The 17,680-nt window shown below is 42.8% G+C and overlaps 1 long non-coding RNA gene across 2 annotated transcripts; it reads left to right on the forward strand.

Moving 5' to 3' along the window:
• Positions 1-1,088: 1,088 nt before the first annotated feature.
• Positions 1,089-17,471, forward strand: LOC147607745 (uncharacterized). 2 transcript variants are annotated; one of them, XR_015264769.1, is made up of 3 exons: positions 1,089-1,320; positions 1,465-1,687; positions 15,736-17,471. It is a non-coding gene; the product is annotated as an uncharacterized LOC147607745 (long non-coding RNA). The 2 variants fall into 2 exon arrangements; XR_015264768.1 differs by having other exon boundaries at positions 1,468-1,687.
• Positions 17,472-17,680: the final 209 nt, after the last annotated feature.

The raw sequence follows: 17,680 nt of genomic DNA on the forward strand, positions 1-17,680 counted from the left end.
TATTTATATAAACAAATCTATAAGCCTATTAATTATAAACTCTAAGTCTATATATATAACTATAAAAGCTATATTTTTATAATCAAATCTTTAAGCCTATCGATTATAACTTTACATTACCTATTTATAAAGGTTTATTTATAAACTTTAACTAAGGTGGCTCATAAATAATTGACGTTATCAGGACATACTCCTTTTCTCTAGCGTAGCATTCTAACCGTTTCCACCATCTTGCACTGCTTTTCATTCTCGTGCGGACCCACTCCATGGGAAACCTACAACAGAGGAGCTTGAAACATCTCCATTGCAACAAACAGAACAAGGCAGAGGAGCTTGAAACATCTCCACTGCAAACAGAACAAGGCAGAGGCATATTCTCCTTTGAGGAGATTGAGTCCCTTGCAGTGGATGGTGTCTCCATTCTTGGGATGCATTAAGGCACTGTCATCCCATGGCTATCGACTTGCTTATGCCTCTGCAACACGTGCTCTTTCGGCATCTCAAATTGCCCATGCATGCAAAACAACCAATGGCTCAGATGCATCACAAATGAACGGGAACGATCAGACCGGCCAAAATTTGCATGCTGCCAACAGCCAGGTTGCAACCCCTCTTGATGGAGGCAATGGCTGCAAATCTTGTTGAGGTGCGAGAGAAGGGGGAGGTCATAAGGGAGGATTCATGAAGGATGATGCATTTTTTCTTCCATAGGAATTTTTGTAACGGTTTTAAAAAAATAATTATGGAGCTGGAGTTTCCATTGATGCATTCGATTGTGAGCTATTCGATTGTGAGCTATGATTATTAGAGGCGATTAGAGGCATTAGGCGAGTATAACCTGCAATTTCCACAAAAAAAAAAATTTAAAAGATTTAATCTTTTAATTTAATCTTATCCCGGCCGGCGCGTCTCTGACAACAACGAATTCGAATTCGTGGCCTGCATCCTCCTGCGCCTGCAGCAGCGCTAGACGGCGGACGCCTGGTTCGTTAGCTACTGTCGTTGCCTAGAGGAGCAGACGCCTGCTGGTTCGTTGCCTAGAGGGGTTCGTTGGCTGGTTCGTTGCCTAGAGGAGCAGACGCCATAGCCTCATACAGCTGAGCGCTGCTTTCATCAATTGCAGCTTCACAGCAGCGTTTTGTGCTTGCGCTGCTTTCTGAGCGTTGCTTTCTGAGCGCTGCTTTCATCAAACGCAGCTTCACAGCAGCGTTTTGTGCCTGCGCTGCTTTCTGAGCGCTGCTTTCATCAAACGCAGCTTCACAGCAGCGTTTTGTGCCTGGGAAGTTTTGTGCGTGCTGCTTTCTTTTGGGCCTCATACAGGTGAGGGAAGCTGCAGCCTTGAGTTTTGTGTTTTGCTTTCTTTTGGGTCTCATACATACATGCAGCCTTAGTGGATTGGAGTTTTGTGTTCTGCTTTCTTTTGGGCCTCATACAGCTGAGGGAAATTTTCACTGTGATGCTCAGCAGGACGCCATAGCCAGAAAAGCTTCATCACTATGATGCTCAGCAGGATGCCATAGCCAGAAAAGCTTCATCATCGCCAGCTTCTCTTTACACTCTGTTCTACTATCTCTTCTCTTTCCCCCAAACATCAATGACATGACAAAATCATTCAAAAAGAAGAGACCATGACGCTTGACAACCAGGCATGCACTGCAACTCCATGCACTTGGCAGAGTAGATTCAGGTTTTTTCTCTTCAACCATTCTTGATTTTTTGAATTCTTGCATACTTTTATTTTCTACTCTATATCAATATATATGATCTGAATTTTAATTGACATGTTCAAAACTTTAAATCTAATCATAGATAATGATTTAATATGAGACAAAAATATGTGTACCTTGTGGTATCGTTGAATTTGATAATGGATGCGGTGATGTCCAAGTGCTAGTTGTCAATGCCAAGATGGGAAAGTAGGTTTATATTACATAAGCGACATAGATGTCAAGGAAAATTTGAAAAAAAGCAAGACCATTTTAAATTCTTAAAGGGCGGGATAATTTGAATTCAAAATTGGGCGGGATAATTTGAATGCTCTACCACATGGTAGAGCTGGAGAAATGCATTCTAGCTCTACCACATGGTAGAGCTGGAGTTGTAGTGACTTAAACTAGTGCAAGATGACTTGAAATGACAAACCATCCATGAAGTCAATATTAGATAAAATGGAAAAAATCCCTCAAAATGGGAATGTATTTCGGCCATAACTTGAACTTGAAGATGATCTTTGTATGGGTGTCTTCAAATAAGCACTGTGCTTGTGTCCCAATGGTAGCCAAGAACATTGCTAAGCCGGCTATGGAAGCTCCCTTGTCCTAGAGCATGCACAAAAGACCCCTCTCCACCTTCTTCATAGCATAGCTTCTCCCCTCTCTCCTTGCTTGAAATTGTACTTTCCTACTCTTTCACTCTATGCATGAGATCTATGCAAGAGAGCTCTCATAATAATGCAAGATGTAACTCTATGCATGTGAGCTCTATGTATGAGAGCTCCTAATGCAAGACCTAGCTCTATGTATGAGAACTCTTTCACTTTTTACATGAGATCTATTCATGGGAGCTCTTATAATAATGCAAGATATAGCTCTATGTATGAGAGCTCTTATAATAGATAATGCAAGATCTAACTCTATGCATGCGATCTCTATGTATGAGAGCAGCTCTTAATGCAAGACTTAGCTCTATGCATAAGAGCTCTTTCACTCTATACATGAGATCTATCCATGGGAGCTCTTATAACTGTGGTAGAGATAGACCTCAAAGCATTCTATCTCTACAATGTGGTTTAGGTAGAATACAGCTCTACCACAGTTACATTCAACCTCAGTCGGTTGCATTCATTGAAGTCTAGCTCTACCACATGGTAGAGCTTGAAGAATGCATTCTAGCTCCACCACATGGTAGAGCTGGACCTCAAAGCATTCTAGCTCTACGATGTGGTCTAGATAGCATATAGCTCTACCACATGGTAGAGCTAGACCTCAAATTCAATTCTAGCTCCACCACATGGTAGAGCTAGACCTCAAAGCATTCTAGCTCTATGATGTGGTCTAGGTAGAATACAGCTCTACCACATGGTAGAGCTAGATTAAATACAATTCTAGCTCCTTGGTTCTTGTCATGTGAAGTAGGTCTCTTCTTGGAGTAATTGGTTTTGTTGATGTGTATAGAACTCAGCTAGATCGATGCATTCTTGCTCTACCACATGGTAGAGCTAGACCTCAACAAATGCAATTCTAGCTCCACCACATGGTAGAGCTGGACCTCAAATGCATTCTAGCTCTACGATGTGGTGTAGGTAGAATACAGCTCTACCACAGTTACATTCAACCTCAGCCGATTACATTCATTGAAGTCTAGCTCTACCACATGGTAGAGCTAGAAGAATGCATTCTAGCTCCACCACATGGTAGAGCTGGACCACAAAGCATTCTAGCTCTACGAGATAGAATACAGCTCTACCACATGGTAGAGCTAGACCTCAAATGTAATTCTAGCTCCACCACATGGTAGAGCTGGGCCTCAAAGCATTCTAGCTCTACGATGTGGTCTAGGTAGAATACAGCTCTACCACGTGGTAGAGCTAGATCAAATGCAATTCTAGCTCCTTGGTTCTTGTCATATGAAGTAGGTCTCTTCTTGGAGTAATTGGTTTTGTTGATGTGTATGAAACACAGCTAGATTGATGCATTCTAGCTCTACCACATGGTAGAGCTAGACCTCAAATGCAATTCTAGCTCCACCAGAGCTGGACCTCAAATGCATTCTAGCTCTACGATGTGGTGTAGGTAGAATAAAGCTCTACCACAGTTACATTCAACCTCAGCCGGTTACATTCATTGAAGTCTCGCTCTACCACATGGTAGAGCTAGAAGAATGCATTCTAGCTCCACCACATGGTAGAGCTGGACCACAAAGCATTCTAGCTCTACGAGATAGAATACAGCTCTACCACAGGGTAGAGCTAGACCTCAAATGCAATTCTAGCTCCACCACATGGTAGAGCTGGACCTCAAAGCATTCTAGCTCTACGATGTGGTCTAGGTAGAATACAGCTCTACCACATTGTAGAGCTAGACCTCAAATGCAATTCTAGCTCCACCACATGGTAGAGCTGGGCCTCAAAGCATTCTAGCTCTACGATGTGGTCTAGGCAGAATACAGCTCTACCACGTGCTAGAGCTAGATCAAATGCAATTCTAGCTCCTTGGTTCTTGTCATGTGAAGTAGGTCTCTTCTTGGAGTAATTGGTTTTGTTGATGTGTATGAAACACAGCTAGATTGATGCATTCTAGCTCTACCACATGGTAGAGCTAGACCTCAAATGCAATTCTAGCTCCACCAGAGCTGGACCTCAAATGCATTCTAGCTCTACGATGTGGTGTAGGTAGAATACAGCTCTACCACAGTTACATTCAACCTCAGCCGGTTACATTCATTGAAGTCTAGCTCTACCACATGGTAGAGCTAGAAGAATGCATTCTAGCTCCACCACATGGTAGAGCTGGACCACAAAGCATTCTAGAATACAGCTCTACCACATGGTAGAGCTAGACCTCAAATGCAATTCTAGCTCCACCACATGGTAGAGCTGGACCTCAAAGCATTCTAGCTCTACGATATGGTCTAGGTAGAATACAGCTCTACCACATGGTAGAGCTAGACCTCAAATGCAATTCTGGCTCCACCACATGGTAGAGCTGGACCTCAAAGCATTCTAGCTCTACGATGTGGTCTAGGTAGAATACAGCTCTACCACGTGGTAGAGCTGGATCAAATGCAATTCTAGCTCCTTGGTTATTGTCATGTGAAGTAGGTCTCTTCTTGGAGTAATTGGTTTTGTTGATGTGTATGGAACACAGCTAGATCAATGTGTGGTTTAGGTAGAGTATAGCTCTGCCAACAGTTACATTCAACCTCAGCCGGTTACATTCATTGAAGTCTAGCTCTACCACATGGTAGAGCTAGAAGAATGCATTCTAGCTCCACCAAATGGTAGAGATAAATTTCAAAGCATTCTGGTCAATACATTTATTAATCTTGCTCTGCCACCTGGTAGAGATAATATCTTTTAAAAAACCCGCACTAGAATACTTTGAAGTCCAGCTAGATTGCATTTATCTAGCTCTACCATGTGGTAGAGCTCTACCATGTGGTAGTGTTGCTCTACCATGTGGTAGAGCAACACTAATAAATGTATTGAGAGCTCCAAGATGGAGTAATTGAGATAGAATGCTTTGAGGTCTAGCTCTACCGTGTGGTGGAGCTAGAATTGCATTTGAGGTCTAGCTCTACCATGTGGTGGAGCTGTATTCTATCTAGACCACATCGTGGAGCTGTATTCTAGCTGGACCTCAAAGCATTCTAGCTCTACGATGTGGTCTAGATAGAATACAGCTCTACCACATGGTAGAGCTAGACCTCAAATGCAATTCTAGCTCCACCACATGGTAGAGCTAGAATGCATTTGAGGTCCAGCTCTACCATGTGGTGGAGCTAGAATGCAATTGAGCTCAACCATGTGGTGGAGCTAGAATGCATTTGAGGTCTAGCTCTACCATGTGGTGGAGCTGGACATCAAAGCATTCTAGCTCTACGATGTGGTCTAGATAGCATACAGCTCTACCACATGGTAGAGCTAGCGCTCAAATGCAATTCTAGCTCCACCACATGGTAGAGCTGGACCTCAAAGCATTCTAGCTCTATGATGTGGTCTAGATAATATACAGCTCTACCACATGGTAGAGCTAGGCCTCAAATGCAATTCTAGCTCCACCACATGGTAGAGCTGGACCTCAAACCATTCTAGCTCTACGATGTGGTCTAGGTAGAATACAGCTCTACCACATGGTAGAGCTGGATTAAAAGTAATTCTAGCTCCTTGGTTCTTGTCATGGGAAGTAGGTCTCTTCTTGGAGTAATTGGTTTTGTTGATGTGTATGGAACACAGCTAGATCGATGCATTCTTGCTCTACCACATGGATAGAGCTAGACCTCAAATGCAATTCTAGCTCCACCACATGGTAGAGCTAGACCACAAAGCATTCTATCTCTACAATGTGGTTTAGGTAGAATATAGCTCTACCACAGTTACATTCAACCTCAGCCGATTACATTCATTGAAGTCTAGCTCTACCACATGGTAGAGCTAGAAGAATGCATTCTAGCTCCACCACATGGTAGAGCTAGACCTCAAAGCATTCTAGCTCTACGATGTGGTCTAGATAGAATACAACTCTACCACATGGTAGAGCTAGACCTCAAATGCAATTCTAGCTCCACCACATGGTAGAGCTAGACTTCAAAGAATTCTAGCTCCACGATGTGGTGTAGGTAGAATACAGGTCTACCACGTGGTAGAGCTAGATCAAATGCAATTCTAGCTCTTTGGGTCTTGTCATGTGAAGTAGGTCTCTTCTTGGAGTAATTGGTTTTGTTGATGTGTATGGAACACAGTTAGATCGATGCATTCTTGCTCTACCCAATGGTAGAGCTAGACCTCAAATGCAATTCTAGCTCCACCACATGGTAGAGCTAGACCTCAAAGCATTCTATCTCTACAATGTGGTTTAGGTAGAATACAGCTCTACCACAGTTACATTCAACCTCAGCCAGTTGCATTCATTGAAGTCTAGCTCTACCACATGGTAGAGCTTGAAGAATGCATTCTAGCTCCACCACATGGTAGAGCTGGACCTCAAAGCATTCTAGCTCTACGATGTGGTCTAGATAGAATACAGCTCTACCACATGGTAGAGCTAGACCTCAAATGCAATTCTAGCTCCACCACACATGGTAGAGCTGGACCTTAAAGCATTCTAGCTCTACAATGTGGTTTAGGTAGAATACAGCTCTACCACAGTTACATTCAACCTCAGTCGGTTACATTCATTGAAGTCTAGCTCTACCACATGGTAGAGCTAGAAGAATGCATTCTAGCTCCACCACATGGTAGAGCTGGACCTCAAAGCATTCTAGCTCTACGATGTGGTCTAGATAGAATACAGCTCTACCACATGGTAGAGCAAGACCTCAAATGCAATTCTAGCTCCACCACATGGTAGAGCTAGACCTCAAAGCATTCTAGCTCCACGATGTGGTCTAGGTAGAATACAGCTCTACCAGGTGGTAGAGCTAGATCAAATGCAATTCTAGCTCCTTGGTTCTTGTCATGTGAAGTAGCTCTCTTCTTGGAGTAATTGGTTTTGTTGATGTGTATGGAACACAGCTAGATCGATGCATTTTTGCTCTACCACATGGTAGAGCTAGAATGCTTTGAGGTCTAGCACTACCTCAAAGCATTCTATCTCTACAATGTGGTTACATTCGTTGAAGTCTAGCTCTACCACATGGTAGAGCTAGAAGAATGCATTCTAGCTCCACCAAATGGTAGAGCTAAATCTACGAGATAGAATACAGCTCTACCACATGGTAGAGCTAGACCTCAAATGCAATTCTAGCTCCACCACATGGTAGAGCTGGACCTCAAAGCATTCTAGCTCTACGATGTGGCCTAGGTAGAATACAGCTCTACCACCTGGTAGAGCTAGATCAAATGCAATTCTAGCTCCTTGGTTCTTGTCATGTGAAGTAGGTCTCTTCTTGGAGTAATTAGTTTTGTTGATGTGTATGAAACACAGTTAGATCGATGCATTCTTGCTCTACCACATGGTAGAGCTAGACCTCAAATGCAATTTTAGCTCCACCACATGGTAGAGCTGGACCTCAAATGCATTCTAGCTCTAGGATGTGGTGTAGGTAGAATACAGCTCTACCAGAGTTACATTCAACCTCAGCCAGTTACATTCATTGAAGTCTAGCTCTACCACATGGTAGAGCTAGAAGAATGCATTCTAGCTCCACCACATGGTAGAGATGGACCGCAAAGCATTCTAGGTCTACGAGATAGAATACAGCTCTACCACATGGTAGAGCTAGACCTCAAATGCAATTCTAGCTCCACCACATGGTAGAGCTGGGCCTCAAAGCATTCTAGCTCTACGATGTGGTCTAGGTAGAATACAGCTCTACCACATGGTAGAGCAACACCTCAAATGCAATTCTAGCTCCACCACATGGTAGAGCTAGGCCTCAAAGCATTCTAGCTCCACGATGTGGTCTAGGTAGAATACAGCTCTACCAGGTGGTAGAGCTAGATCAAATGCAATTCTAGCTCCTTGGTTCTTGTCATGTGAAGTGGGTCTCTTCTTGGAGTAATTGGTTTTGTTGATGTGTATGGAACACAGCTAGATCGATGCATTTTTTCTCTACCACATGGTAGAGCTAGAATGCTTTGAGGTCTAGCACTAGCTCAAAGCATTCTATCTCTACAATGTGGTTACATTCGTTGAAGTCTAGCTCTACCACATGGTAGAGCTAGAAGAATGCATTCTAGCTCCACCAAATGGTAGAGCTAAATCTACGAGATAGAATACAGCTCTACCACATGGTAGAGCTAGACCTCAAATGCAATTCTAGCTCCACCACATGGTAGAGCTAGACCTCAAAGCATTCTAGCTCTACGATGTGGTCTAGGTAGAATACAGCTCTACCACACCTGGTAGAGCTAGATCAAATGCAATTCTAGCTCCACCACATGGTAGAGCTAGACCTCAAAGCATTCTATCTCTACAATGTGGTTTAGGTAGAATACAGCTCTACCACAGTTACATTCAACCTCAGCCGGTTGCATTCATTGAAGTCTAGCTCTACCACATGGTAGAGCTTGAAGAATGCATTCTAGCTCCACCACATGGTAGAGTTGGACCTCAAAGCATTCTAGCTCTACGATGTGGTCTAAATAGAATACAGCTCTACCACATGGTAGAGCTAGACCTCAAATGCAATTCTAGCTCCACCACATGGTAGAGCTAGACCTCAAAGCATTCTAGCTCTACGATGTGGTCTAGGTAGAATACAGCTCTACCACATGGTAGAGCTAGATTAAATACAATTCTAGCTCCTTGGTTCTTGTCATGTGAAGTAGGTCTCTTCTTGGAGTAATTGGTTTTGTTGATGTGTATAGAACACAGCTAGATCGATGCATTCTTGCTCTACCACGTGGTAGAGCTAGACCTCAAATGCAATTCTAGCTCCACCACATGGTAGAGCTGGACCTCAAATGCATTCTAGCTCTACGATGTGGTGTAGGTAGAATACAGCTCTACCACAGTTACATTCAACCTCAGCCGGTTACATTCATTGAAGTCTAGCTCTACCACATGGTAGAGCTAGAAGAATGCATTCTAGCTCCACCACATGGTAGAGCTGGGCGACAAAGCATTCTAGCTCTACGAGATAGAATACAGCTCTACCACATTGTAGTGCTAGACCTCAAATGCAATTCTAGCTCCACCACATGGTAGAGCTAGACCTCAAAGCATTCTAGCTCTACGATGCGGTCTAGGTAGAATGCAGCTCTACCACGTGGTAGAGCTAGATCAAATGCAATTCTAGTTCCTTGGTTCTTGTCATGTGAAGTAGGTCTCTTCTTGGAGTAATTGGTTTTGTTGATGTGTATGAAACACACCTAGATCGATGCATTCTTGCTCTACCACATGGTAGAGCTAGACCTCAAATGCAATTCTAGCTCCACCACATGGTAGAGCTGGACCTCAAATGCATTCTAGCTCTACGATGTGGTGTAGGTAGAATACAGCTCTACCACAGTTACATTCAACCTCAGCCGGTTACATTCAGTGAAGTCTAGCTCTACCACATGGTAGAGCTAGAGGAATGCATTCTAGCTCCACCACATGGTAGAGCTGGGACCACAAAGCATTCTAGCTCTACGAGATAGAATACAGCTCTACCACATGGTAGAGCTAGACCTCAAATGCAATTCTAGCTCCACCACATGGTAGAGCTGGACCTCAAAGCATTCTAGCTCTACGATGTGGTCTAGGTAGAATACAGCTCTACCACATGGTAGAGCTAGATTAAATACAATTCTAGCTCCTTGGTTCTTGTCATGTGAAGTAGGTCTCTTCTTGGAGTAATTGGTTTTGTTGATGTGTATAGAACACAGCTAGATCGATGCATTCTTGCTCTACCACGTGGTAGAGCTAGACCTCAAATGCAATTCTAGCTCCACCACATGGTAGAGCTGGACCTCAAATGCATTCTAGCTCTACGATGTGGTGTAGGTAGAATACAGCTCTACCACAGTTACATTCAACCTCAGCCGGTTACATTCATTGAAGTCTAGCTCTACCACATGGTAGAGCTAGAAGAATGCATTCTAGCTCCACCACATGGTAGAGCTGGGCGACAAAGCATTCTAGCTCTACGAGATAGAATACAGCTCTACCACATTGTAGTGCTAGACCTCAAATGCAATTCTAGCTCCACCACATGGTAGAGCTAGACCTCAAAGCATTCTAGCTCTACGATGCGGTCTAGGTAGAATGCAGCTCTACCACGTGGTAGAGCTAGATCAAATGCAATTCTAGTTCCTTGGTTCTTGTCATGTGAAGTAGGTCTCTTCTTGGAGTAATTGGTTTTGTTGATGTGTATGAAACACACCTAGATCGATGCATTCTTGCTCTACCACATGGTAGAGCTAGACCTCAAATGCAATTCTAGCTCCACCACATGGTAGAGCTGGACCTCAAATGCATTCTAGCTCTACGATGTGGTGTAGGTAGAATACAGCTCTACCACAGTTACATTCAACCTCAGCCGGTTACATTCAGTGAAGTCTAGCTCTACCACATGGTAGAGCTAGAGGAATGCATTCTAGCTCCACCACATGGTAGAGCTGGGACCACAAAGCATTCTAGCTCTACGAGATAGAATACAGCTCTACCACATGGTAGAGCTAGACCTCAAATGCAATTCTAGCTCCACCACATGGTAGAGCTGGACCTCAAAGCATTCTAGCTCTACGATGTGGTCTAGGTAGAATACAGCTCTACCACATGGTAGAGCTAGACCTCAAATGCAATTCTAGCTCCACCACATGGTAGAGCTAGACCTCAAAGCATTCTAGCTCCACGATGTGGTCTAGGTAGAATACAGCTCTACCAGGTGGTAGAGCTGTATACGATGTGGTCTAGGTAGAATAGAGCTCTACCAGGTGGTAGAGCTAGATCAAATGCAATTCTAGTTCCTTGGTTCTTGTCATGTGAAGTAGGTCTCTTCTTGGAGTAATTGGTTTTGTTGATGTGTATGAAACACAGCTAGATCGATGCATTCTTGCTCTACCACATGGTAGAGCTAGACCTCAAATGCAATTCTACCTCCACCACATGGTAAAGCTGGACCTCAAATGCATTCTAGCTCTACGATGTGGTGTAGGTAGAATACAGCTCTACCACAGTTACATTCAACCTCAGTCGGTTACATTCATTGAAGTCTAGCTCTACCACATGGTAGAGCTAGAAGAATGCATTCTAGCTCCACCACATGGTAGAGCTGGACCACAAAGCATTCTAGCTCTACGAGATAGAATACAGCTCTACAACATGGTAGAGCTAGACCTCAAATGCAATTCTAGCTCCACCACATGGTAGAGCTGGACCTCAAAGCATTCTAGCTCTACGATGTGGTCTAGGTAGAATACAACTCTACCACATGGTAGAGCTAGACCTCAAATGCAATTCTAGCTCCACCACATGGTAGAGCTAGACCTCAAAGCATTCTAGCTCCACGATGTGGTCTAGGTAGAATACAGCTCTACCACATGGTAGAGCAAGACCTCAAATGCAATTCTAGCTCCACCACATGGTAGAGCTAGACCTCAAAGCATTCTAGCTCCACGATGTGGTCTAGGTAGAATACAGCTCTACCAGGTGGTAGAGCTAGATCAAATGCAATTCTAGCTCCTTGGTTCTTGTCATGTGAAGTAGGTCTCTTCTTGGAGTAATTGGTTTTGTTGATGTGTATGGAACACAGCTAGATCGATGCATTTTTGCTCTACCACATGGTAGAGCTAGAATGCTTTGAGGTCTAGCACTACCTCAAAGCATTCTATCTCTACAATGTGGTTACATTCGTTGAAGTCTAGCTCTACCACATGGTAGAGCTAGAAGAATGCATTCTAGCTCCACCAAATGGTAGAGCTAAATCTACGAGATAGAATACAGCTCTACCACATGGTAGAGCTAGACCTCAAATGCAATTCTAGCTCCACCACATGGTAGAGCTGGACCTCAAAGCATTCTAGCTCTACGATGTGGTCTAGGTAGAATACAGCTCTACCACCTGGTAGAGCTAGATCAAATGCAATTCTAGCTCCTTGGTTCTTGTCATGTGAAGTAGGTCTCTTCTTGGAGTAATTAGTTTTGTTGATGTGTATGAAACACAGTTAGATCGATGCATTCTTGCTCTACCACATGGTAGAGCTAGACCTCAAATGCAATCCTAGCTCCACCACATGGTAGAGCTGGACCTCAAAGCATTCTAGCTCTAGGATGTGGTGTAGGTAGAATACAGCTCTACCAGAGTTACATTCAACCTCAGCCAGTTACATTCATTGAAGTCTAGCTCTACCACATGGTAGAGCTAGAAGAATGCATTCTAGCTCCACCACATGGTAGAGATGGATCGCAAAGCATTCTAGGTCTACGAGATAGAATACAGCTCTACCACATGGTAGAGCTAGACCTCAAATGCAATTCTAGCTCCACCACATGGTAGAGCTGGGCCTCAAAGCATTCTAGCTCTACGATGTGGTCTAGGTAGAATACAGCTCTACCACATGGTAGAGCAAGACCTCAAATGCAATTCTAGCTCCACCACATGGTAGAGCTAGACCTCAAAGCATTCTAGCTCCACGATGTGGTCTAGGTAGAATACAGCTCTACCAGGTGGTAGATCTAGATCAAATACAATTCTAGCTCCTTGGTTCTTGTCATGTGAAGTAGGTCTCTTCTTGGAGTAATTGGTTTTGTTGATGTGTATGGAACACAGCTAGATCGATGCATTTTTGCTCTACCACATGGTAGAGCTAGAATGCTTTGAGGTCTAGCACTACCTCAAAGCATTCTATCTCTACAATGTGGTTACATTCGTTGAAGTCTAGCTCTACCACATGGTAGAGCTAGAAGAATGCATTCTAGCTCCACCAAATGGTAGAGCTAAATCTACGAGATAGAATACAGCTCTACCACATGGTAGAGCTAGACCTCAAATGCAATTCTAGCTCCACCACATGGTAGAGCTGGACCTCAAAGCATTCTAGCTCTACGATGTGGTCTAGGTAGAATACAGCTCTATCACCTGGTAGAGCTAGATCAAATGCAATTCTAGCTCCTTGGTTCTTGTCATGTGAAGTAGGTCTCTTCTTGGAGTAATTAGTTTTGTTGATGTGTATGAAACACAGTTAGATCGATGCATTCTTGCTCTACCACATGGTAGAGCTAGACCTCAAATGCAATTCTAGCTCCACCACATGGTAGAGCTGGACCTCAAAGCATTCTAGCTCTAGGATGTGGTGTAGGTAGAATACAGCTCTACCAGAGTTACATTCAACCTCAGCCAGTTACATTCATTGAAGTCTAGCTCTACCACATGGTAGAGCTAGAAGAATGCATTCTAGCTCCACCACATGGTAGAGATGGACCGCAAAGCATTCTAGGTCTACGAGATAGAATACAGCTCTACCACATGGTAGAGCTACACCTCAAATGCAATTCTAGCTCCACCACATGGTAGAGCTGGGCCTCAAAGCATTCTAGCTCTACGATGTGGTCTAGGTAGAATACAGCTCTACCACATGGTAGAGCAAGACCTCAAATGCAATTCTAGCTCCACCACATGGTAGAGCTAGACCTCAAAGCATTCTAGCTCCACGATGTGGTCTAGGTAGAATACAGCTCTACCAGGTGGTAGAGCTAGATCAAATGCAATTCTAGCTCCTTGGTTCTTGTCATGTGAAGTAGTCTCTTCTTGGAGTAATTGGTTTTGTTGATGTTTCTGGAACACAGCATCGTAGAGCTAGAATGCTTTGAGGTCCACCTCTACCATGTGGTAGAGCTAGATCAAATGCAATTAGAGCTCCTTGGTTCTTGTCATGTGAAGTAGGTCTCTTCTTGGAGTAAATGGTTTTATTGATATGTATGGAACACAGCTAGATCGATGCAATCTGGTCAATACAGCTCTACCACATGGTAGAGCTAGACCTCAAATGCAATTCTAGCTCCACCACATGGTAGAGCTGGACCTCAAAGCATTCTAGCTCTACGATGTGGTCTAAGTAGAATACAGCTCTACCACATGGTAGAGCTAGACTAGACCTCAAATGCAATTCTAGCTCCACCACATGGTAGACCTAGACCTCAAAGCATTCTAGCTCTACGATGTGGTCTAGGTAGAATACAGCTCTACCACATGGTAGAGCTAGACCTCAAATGCAATTCTAGCTCCTTGGTTCTTGTCATGTGGTTTAGGTAGAATACAGCTCTACCACAGTTACATTCAACCTCAGCCGGTTGCATTCATTGAAGTCTAGCTCTACCACATGGTAGAGCTAGAAGAATGCATTCTAGCTCCACTGCATGGTGGAGCTTGACCTCAAAGCATTCTAGCTCTACGATGTGGTCTAGCTAGGATACAGCTCTACCATGTGGTAGAGCTAGATCAAATGCAATTCTTGCTCCTTGGTTCTTGGCATGTGAAGTAGGTCTCTTCTTGGAGCAATTGGTTCTTGGCATGTGAAGTAGGTCTCTTCTTGGAGTAATTGGTTTTGTCGATGCGTATGGAACACAGCTAGATCGATGCATTCTTGCTCTACCACATGGTAGAGCTAGACCTCATAGCTTTCTACCTCTACGATTCTAGCTCCACCACATGGTAGAGCTTGACCTCAAATGCAACACTAGATCCACCAGAGCTAGACCTCAAAGCATTCTATCTCTACAATGTGGTTTAGGTAGAATACAGCTCTACCACGTGGTAGAGCTGGATCAAATGCAATTCTAGCTCCTTGGTTATTGTCATGTGAAGCAGGTTTCTTCTTGGAGTACTTGGTTTTGTTGATGTGTATGGAACACAGTTAGATCGATGCATTTTTGCTCTACCACATGGTAGAGCTACCACATGGTAGAGTACTTGGTTTTGTTGATGTGTATGGAACACAATTAGATCGATGCATTTTTGCTCTACCACATGGTAGAGCTAGACCTCAAATGCAATTCTAGCTCCACCACATGGTAGAGCTAGACATCAAAGCATTCTATCTCTATAATGTGGTTTAGGTAGAATACAGCTCTACCATAGTTACATTCAACCTCAGCCGGTTACATTCATTGAAGTCTAGCTCTACCACATGGTAGAGCTAGAAGAATGCATTCTAGCTCCACCACATGGTGGAGCTTGACCTCAAAGCATTCTAGCTCTACGATGTGGTCTAGGTAGAATATAGCTCTACCATGTGGTAGAGCTAGATCAAATGCAATTCTAGCTCCTTGGTTCTTGTCATGTGAAGTAGGCCTCTTCTTGGAGTAATTAGTTTTGTTGATGTGTATGGAACATAGCTAGATCGATGCATTCTTGCTCTACCACATGGTAGAGCTAGACCTCAAAGCTCTCTAGAATGCATTTATTTAGCTCTACCATGTGGTAGAGCAAGACTAACAAATGTATTGAGAGCTCCAAGATGGAAATACTCTTCATCTCCTCCACAGTGTTTTCATGGATATATATTGTGATTTTTGAATATGATATTTTAATTTTTTTTAAGTGTAAGAATATAATAACTATAATTAACAATTGTGGTTTTTGTTGTTGCAGGTGAAAGATGTCTCAGAAAAGAAAAGTGGTGGAAGTTCCGGACAGTGTTAACTTTGCCTCTGCTGATCAACGAGACGACAGTGGTACTTAGATATTTGGGGTCTTCAAGGTTCACAATTTAACAAAATTCATCTATTTGTTGCTAGTGATGTGGACGTGGATACTTTTGAGGATCTAGGACCAATGACTCTATCTTATATTTCTGCAGTTGATTCTCATCCCGATATTGAATGCATAAATATTGGGGTACCTGGGATGCATGAGTATCAACTAGATCCCAAGGCATTTATTAATGAACGAATAGTAAGAGGTAAACAAGATACTATGTTCTCTCGAGGGTGGAAGTTAGATTGTGCAAGTCAAGAAATAACTCTTGAAGAGTTGCAAGCTTCCATTGCTTATTGTGTGAAAGGCAAACAAAAAAAAGAGAAAATGCCCTCAAAAAATCCAGTTCAAAAAAAGGCAAAAAGCAGTACAGGTATTATGGATGTAGATGAAGTAGTTCTTAAATCTACAGTAGAGAAAACAGGCTTGGAAAATTCAACAAAAATAAGATTTGTGGATCCCAAAGTTTTGGAAAATGAGGTGCAAAAGACACTAAAGAGGCTTGGAAAATCTGTAGATGAAGTAGTTCTTAAATCTACAGTAGAGAAAACAGGCTTGGAAAATTCAACAAAAATAAGATTTGTGGATCCCAAAGTTTTGGAAAATGAGGTGCAAAAGACACTAAAGAGTGATACAGGGGGTATGGAAAAATACTCTAAGTATTTTCCATTCAAGTACAAAGAGTATGAGATCCCTGTAGATCAATGCTGGCTAGCTCCTGATCACTATAACTCCCGTCAAATAGAACCTCACCGTGTGGATGAATGCGTGTTATTTTTTGGTGCAAGTGCAAACAGGCCAGGAGCGTGTGCATACTTGATGCCTGTAAAGAATGCTGGCAAGAAGAAAGGAATTCCAATGAAACTAAGTGAGGTAACAGAGGAGAAACTCACAAAGTATTCCTATTGGATTATTGATGGCCAACATTCCATCTATGCTGCAAAATTCTTACGGTATCAAGAAATGGAAAAAGATGGTCGTGCTCAAGACCTGATACAAGTGTATGAAAAAAGGAAGGCTCGAATTGTTGTAGATCCAGAGCCACAAGTTGCGACGGCCATATCTGCTATAGCTAATGAAGAGGCCCAGTCATTATATGTCAAACAACCATACTATGATGTCTTCAGCACTTGAGGAGTCAGTGGATCTTCAATAATTCTCCGTCAAGGCCAACATCTGGAGTAACAGAGGGCTCATCATGTCGTGTAGACTGGGATGTATGTCCATATCCCTTGCTCTCTTATAATTATATGTTTTGAAAAAAATACTTGATTTTGATCTTTTTCTCTTTTATTTCTTTGCAGAAATTTTTACGAATGGCTAGAATTACGGTGGGAGCATCCTTCATTTCAAAACAGTCTCACATGGTCATTTACTCTGATGAAGTTTTCAAAGGCTGGCTTGAAATCATGGAGAAGCAAAACAAGAAACCAACTGCCACAGTTTTCAGATGTCTTGCTGGGCTAGACGAACAAGAAGTCAAACAAATACAATCAGAAATCAGGTCTAGAAAAATTGTTCTTTCAAAGGATACTAAGGATGTAGATGTAATTGACATGCCAGAGCGTATCAAGCAGCTCAAGCAAGATAAAATTATTCAAGATGCATTGCTTGTAGAGTTCAACACTCTGAACAAGGACAAACAATGTCAAGATTAGTCAGAATTGACTATCACCTATAGCATCAATGAGGTTGTATACTCAGTTCTTTTGAAGTTATGTGATGTGTATATAAAGTCAAAGCTACAGGTTGGATCAAAGAAGATTGATTTTCCAGTAGAAGCAAGGCAATATGTGGAGTGGAATATCAGCCTTAGCAAAGAAAGTTCAACCTTGTCCTT

Source organism: Cibotium barometz, chromosome 55, assembly GCF_041138505.1.
Source record: "Cibotium barometz isolate CiBa-2024 chromosome 55, ASM4113850v1, whole genome shotgun sequence".
In the NCBI taxonomy this organism is placed as follows: domain Eukaryota; kingdom Viridiplantae; phylum Streptophyta; class Polypodiopsida; order Cyatheales; family Cibotiaceae; genus Cibotium; species Cibotium barometz.